Source organism: Triticum dicoccoides, chromosome 5B (genome assembly GCF_002162155.2).
Source record: "Triticum dicoccoides isolate Atlit2015 ecotype Zavitan chromosome 5B, WEW_v2.0, whole genome shotgun sequence".
NCBI classification, from domain to species: domain Eukaryota; kingdom Viridiplantae; phylum Streptophyta; class Magnoliopsida; order Poales; family Poaceae; genus Triticum; species Triticum dicoccoides.
This window is the reverse complement of record NC_041389.1, coordinates 524,487,457-524,494,203: the sequence shown is the minus strand read 5'-3', so window position 1 is coordinate 524,494,203 and position 6,747 is coordinate 524,487,457.

The window sequence follows — 6,747 nt, the reverse complement described above, 5'->3', positions numbered from 1 at the left end:
CACACTTTATCCAATGTCTTGGTCCTGTGAAGGAGGTGATAGCATAGCAAACTAGGCGACCAGACTATAATGCTTTATCACTTTCACTTAGCCATAGGAGTTCGATGGTGGGGCTACTATATAGCCCCTAGGGGCATCGCGCTCTCCCGAATTCGGGGCGCGTATGTGCCTGACCAGGAAACGATCCTTCGTTAATGCGGAGGAATTCTAAACATTCCAGTGGGTCATTGAGTGGTTGACCAGTCTCACGCTATATCATGACAGTCAGTTTTCGGCTTTCTCTACTGAGGTGCTCGCCAGGCCGAACCGGGGCACAATCGCAGTAGTTCTCCTGGTGCCGCGTTAGCCGATAAAACGGAACGTAAGGCAGCAAAACACAGGAGCCGGGTAAACCCAACATTTGACCAAAGACATGATTCGGAGCTGATGCATATAAGGCCTAACTCGAGACGCCGAACACTCCCTAAGGTATTTGGTCTTTATGAAAACGGGCAGAACAATGCCCTAAGCCCCTGGTGTCCAGGTACGCGCAAATTTTTTTGATGCGACCGATGCCAAAACGCCAGCCTCCTCCTCGGTTATAGCAAGAAACCGGGGGATGTGTACCAACAAGAGACAGTAAAAAAGGTTTACGCAGGGTCTTAATCTGAAAAGAATCCTTGCAACGGGTCCCTACTGCACGTCTGCGCCTGTGTCTCCATTGTGCCGTATCCTGGACGGGTGTAGCACATTGTTCATCTGTAAAGGAGAAGAACTTAGTTGAAGAAAGATCGTGCAAAAAATGTACTTTGTGCTTAAATAAAAGGAGTACGATTCGAAAAGTGAATAAAATTGAGCTTTATTGTCTCTTGTTGTACATGCATGCAGCCCCTTGTACGAGGGTGTGCGGTAGATAGGCCTTCGTATGATTATGCCGGACTCGTCTAGCCGTGTCCGGGGTCCGAGTGACCTGTTTAGGTGCTTGGTTTAGCGGAGCCGGATTAGTGTGTGACTGTCCAAGCAGTCTCACGTTTTTCCGCGCTCGAGTAACACTTGATATTTCCCTTTAATGAGACGATGCCGCGTGGACTGGGCATTTTAAGTGTAAGAGATGCATAATGCGGTATTGCATTAAAGCGGGCAAAAGCTTCACGTCCCAATAGTGCTTGATAACTACTTATGAATGGGGTGATATGGAAGATTAACTTTTCGCGGCGGAAGTTGTCGGATGAGCCGAACACAACTTCTAGCAGTAGTGAGCCCGTGCAATGGGCATATAGGCCTGGCATTACCCCCTTGAAGGAGATGTTGCTGTGGCGAATTTTGGTTGGGTCTATCCCCATTTCGCGGATTGTGTCCTGATATAGCAGGTTTAGATCACTACCGCCGTCCATTAGGACTTCTGTGAATTGGAGTCCGTCGATTAGAGGATCTAATATCAGGGCAGTCCATCCTGCGTTCCGGATACGTCCGGAGTAATCCTGATGGTCAAAGGTGATTGGTTTTGACAACCAATGTCGGGACTCCGCTGGGATAGGCCGTGCGGCGCGTATTTCTATGGGCGCCGTTCTGATGTTCCCTTTTGTCACTTGAAGTGATTTTACTGTTTTGACTTCTTGTGGGAAATTCTTTTGTTTTCCGGTGCTCTGCTTGTGGGGTTTGTCATCGTCTTCGCTTGGTGTGTCGAGCCCCTTGTGTCCGGCATTGAGTTTGCCGGACTGCTTGAAGACCCAACAGTCTCTGTGGGTATGATTTGCAGGCTTCCTGGGGGTACTGTGGATTTGGCATATTTTGTCCAAGATTTTGTTTAAGTTGGATAGCTCATGGCTGTTATCCTTGAGGGGCAATTTTTTATGATTCTGCCGAGAGCTTTTGAATCCGGCGTTGACTGCCCTGCTCTTTGGACTGTTTCCCCTTGTCCGGCGCTGGTCCTTGCTGCGTCGTGGTTTCTCGTTTCCATCTCTGACTTCGGATGTACTTGGGTCGTTGGTATTACATCTTGCCAGCCAACTATCCTCTCCCGCGCAAAAGCGGGTCATGAGGCTTGTTAGTGCGGCCATTGTTCTTGGCTTTTCCTGGCCAAGGTGCCTGGCGAGCCATTCGTCTCGGACGTTGTGTTTGAAAGCTGCTAAGGCTTCGGCGTCCGGACGGTCGACTATTTGGTTCTTTTTGGTGAGGAACATGTTCCAAAATTTGCGGGCTAACTCTCTGGATTGTTGAGTTATGTGACTTAAATCGTCTGCATCCGGAGGGCGGACATAAGTCCCTTGAAAATTTTCCCGAAAAGCATCCTCGAGCTCTTCCCAACTTCCAATGGTATTTTCAGGGAGGCTTTTAAGCCAGTGTCGTGCTGGCCCTTTGAGCTTGAGGGGTAAGTATCTTATGGCGTGGAGATCATCTCCTCTAGCCATGTGTATGTGGAGGATGTAATCCTCTATCCAGACTCCTGGGTCTGTTGTTCCGTCATATGCCTCTATGTTTACGGGTTTAAATCCCGCTGGGAATTCATGATCCAGCACCTCATCGGTGAAACATAGGGGGTGTGCGGCTCCCCTGTATTTGGGTGTGCCGTGATGTCCGGATATTTGGCGTGTTGCATTGCTTAGAAGAGCTTGCTTTCTTGGCCCGTAGATGGATCTAACTGGGCCATCCTTTTGATGCGAGTTCTTATGCGGATCGTGTGCCGGTTTATGTGCGGCGCCGCTTGCTGCTTTATGCTTGTCATGTGGTCATCTATCCGACCGGGTGGCCTCTTTGTTCTTTGATTGTGGGGGCTCTAAGGCCTCCTCATCGATTTCGGGCAGTAGTTTGCGCTTCGGGTAGCTCTTTGTTTGGCGACTGTCGCCGTATTTGTCTGCGGTGTTGAGTACTTTGCTCCATCTGATTCTGAGTGCATCTTCCGCTGTTTTGAGCTTCCGCTTCTGCTTTTTCAGGCTACACGCAGTGGCGACAAGCCTTTTGTGGAGGTTCTTCTGCTCCAACAACTTGTCCAGTGTGAGATCGTCCGGACTGTTATCTTCGCCGGGGACGGGTTGCTTATCCAAGTTGTCCTGTTCGGACGGTTGTTCAATGGCATGTTCGTCGTCCACCGGTTCGACCTGCTCTATGGCTAGGTCTGTCTGGTCGCCGTCTTTGTCGAGGCGGGATTTAGTGTGGCGCTTTCGTCACCGTCTTGATTGCTTTTCGATGGATTTATCCTTCGTAGCGTCACTTTGTTCCTCGTTGTCGCTTCCTTTAGGTGTATCCACCATGTATACATCGTGAGATGGGGTGGCTGTCTAGTACCCTGTAGGCGCTGGTTCGTGGTTATCTACTACATCGTCGTCCATACCGTTGATGTCTTCAGAGTCGAAATTAAGCACGTCGTTTAAACTTTCGACAGTGGCTATGAAGTGGGTGATGGGTGGGTGTTGAACTTCTTCGTCGTCCGCATCCCAACCTTCCTGACCATAGTCCGGCCAGGGCTCTCCTGATAAAGGAGAGACTTTAGTGAATTCAGGATGTCGCCAAAGGGCGAGTGCTGAAAGATGTCCGCGGCAGTGAACTCCATAACCGGTGCCCACTCGGATTTGATTGGCAGGAGTGCGGGAGGTTTGGAGTCCGGAGAAGAGTCCGGTACCTCGGAGTCACGGGCTTTGCAAAGGATAGGGATGGTGTTTGGCTCAATTGCCGTAGAGATCGTAGCCCCCGAGGTGGTGTCCAGCCACTCGTCCTCGATCGGTGAAGTCGGCCCCGAGCTAAGGGTCGGAGCGGATGCTGGTGCGGCCTCCAGGACACTGTTCGGCGGTAGAGCTAGATCATACCCGTCGAGGCAGTGCGGCATGCTTGGCTGTGGCTCGAATCCGTCGAAGATCAAGTCTCCGCGGATGTCAGCCGTGTAGTTAAGACTCCCAAATCTGACCTGATGGCCAGGGGCGTAGCTTTCGGTCTGCTCCAGATGGCCAAGTGAATTGGCCCGCAGTGCGAAGCCGCCGAATACGAAGATCTGTCCAGGGAGAAAAGTCTCACCCTGGACCGCGTCGTTTTTGATGATCGAAGGAGCCATCGGGCCTAAAGGCGACGACACAGAGGAACTCTCAATGAAAGCACCAATGTCGGTGTCAAAACCGGCGGATCTCGGGTAAGGGTTCCCGAACTGTGCGTCTAGGCGGATGGTAACAGGAGACAAGGGACACGATGTTTTTACCCAGGTTCGCGCCGTCTCGATGGAGGTAAAACCCTACTCCTGCTTGATTTATATTGATGATATGGGTAGTACAAGAGTAGATCTACCACGAGATCAGAGAGGCTAAACCCTAGAAGCTAGCCTATGGTATCATTGTTGTTCGTCCTACGGACTAAAACCCTCCGGTTTATATAGTCATCGGAGAGGGTTAGGGTTACACAGAGTCGGTTACAATGGTAGGAGATCTAAATATCCGTATCGCCAAGCTTGCCTTCCACGCCAAGGAAAGTCTCATCCGGACACGGGACGAAGTCTTCAATCTTGTATCTTCATAGTCTAGGAGTCCGGCCAACGGTGATAGTTCGGCTATCCGGACACCCCCTAATCCAGGACTCCCTCAACCACCTTTCCCGCCGAGTACATCAGTGAAGCACGATGGCTAGCTAGTTGGGCTAGTTCGACCAATTAGCTAGGCCGCCGCCACATTTGTTTTTTGACCCCTTTTTTTATCTACTTGCCGGCAGGTAAATTTAAATATCCACCGCGGCGTTGCTCTGGTGTTTGGGTGAGGTAGGATTTTTAATTTTTTGATTGACGGGAGCAAGCGTGGCAGGATTTTTAATTTTTGATTGACGAGAGCAGGAGCGACAGCAATTAGTCACGATGACTCCGCCTGTAAAAACCCACCGCTCCCTGATGTGAGAAGTCATCGACTGGTGTTTTACCGTGGTGCAAACCAAAAGATCCACCGCTCCCCGGCTGGCTCCCTCCGCCTTCCCGTAGATTGCATTGCCTCTTAGCCGTTTCGCCCCCTTCGCTTCCTCTCCCCATTGCTTCTACCTGGTGCCATGGCGGCGCAGTAGATCACGGAGTCCAAGGTGAGGCGCCTGACACAGGAGCTCCATGCCAAGGATGCGGAGCTCAGGGCCAAGGACATGGAGCTCCGTGAGCTCAAGGAGGAGAAGAGTGCTATGCTCCTCCGTTATGTGCGGGAGTTCACGGAGCTTCAAAAGCGGCAGGCGTCCACCACAAAGATGCTTGAGGCATCGGCGGCGTTGCTGCAGAAAGCGGGAGATACGATAGGCCGTCAGGGGAGCCAGCTGCAGCGCGAGAGGACGATCATGACGAGGTCCAGGATCGCCTCAGCCACTTGCTGAACCAAGTTGCCACGCACGTGTTGCGGCTGCGTGATGCCTACCGTCGTGCCAGCGCGATGATGTCGGCCATTGGGCTAAACCCGTTCGACCACCCGGTCGACTTCAATGAGCTGCGGCTTCCTGACCTGGTCTCCTTCTTCACCTATATCTCCGAGGAGCTGAGCCGTCTCTGCGCGATGGTGGGGGCTGAGCTGGACAAGGAGGGGTTGTAGGCTGCCATCGCCGTTGCCGGGCGAATCCTTTCAGGGCTCCGTCACCGGAATCCATTTGTGCCATTGGACGCCATCTTTGACGAGCTGGCTCCCGTCGACCGGGAGCGGGCTCTACGGGCGGTTGCACCCTGCATCACCAACATGCGCCTCGAGAAGCAGAGGGACTTCGGTGGTGTTTAGGCGCCCTCTGCATGGGCATGTCCATGTCTCGGCGCAACATGACCATTGGATCAAACTCAGACGGTGCAGATCAGTCACTATAGCACAAAGCGTGTGGGTGTGTTTGGTTGCATTCTCATCTCAATATAGTTGTTTCCTCTTCGTGTATTTTTGTCAACCTACTAGTGTGGACTCATGCACCCTTCATGCACTCTGCCAAACACCCAAAAGTTGGTCGAGAAGGGAACTTTTGCTCCCATCCCATGCACCCTTCATACACCCTGTCTAACACTATTCGGGCTTCATATGGTTCATGTTTCGTGGAGTTCTGTAGCACCGTACTCTCCGTGCGCTGTGGACCTAGTTCTGTTAACATTGATCTCACCGTTCATTCTCGACCGGACAATCGAAAAAGCGGTACTATGTTACATATAGGAGTAGTTGGCATGCGCACAACATCATTTGTTATCGTCATATCTTACTACACTAGAAACAAGATTGTGTAGTACTGACGTATGAACCACTACACATGCCTAGTAGTAGGAGCACTGTGTATGTTCAAGTGGCTGCCGTGTTTCGCACTCCTCCGTCGTAAGAGTGGAAACGCTTGTTGTAATCATTTTTTTCTTCAGAATGAAAACAGTGGACACGCTCTACCGTGTGGATCCTCCTCCAGCCATGCACTAAATTACTTACTTCCGCCGACGTGTGGGACAGCCAGCACCTGGGTCCACCAGCCATGCACTAAATTACTCCGTAGTAGAGTGACAGTAGACTACCCCGATTGAACCGCCGCAGTAATGCCCAATGAGCCGTAAAATCACAAAACCCCCTCCTTTCCAGCAGTAAGTTGGACCAACGAAGCAACCATCATTTCACTCTTCTCTCTCAGCTTCCTCTCTTGAAGAAAACCCCCACTCGCTTCGCTTCTCCCTCATCTCGTTCCTCATTTCACTCTTCTCTCTCAGCTTCCTCTCTTGGATGGACGCCGGAGCACCGGCCGACGTGATGTCTATGGCTCTGGCCAAAACTGTCGAGGCTCATGGTACGAAGAAGCGCAAGCACCCTGCCAAGA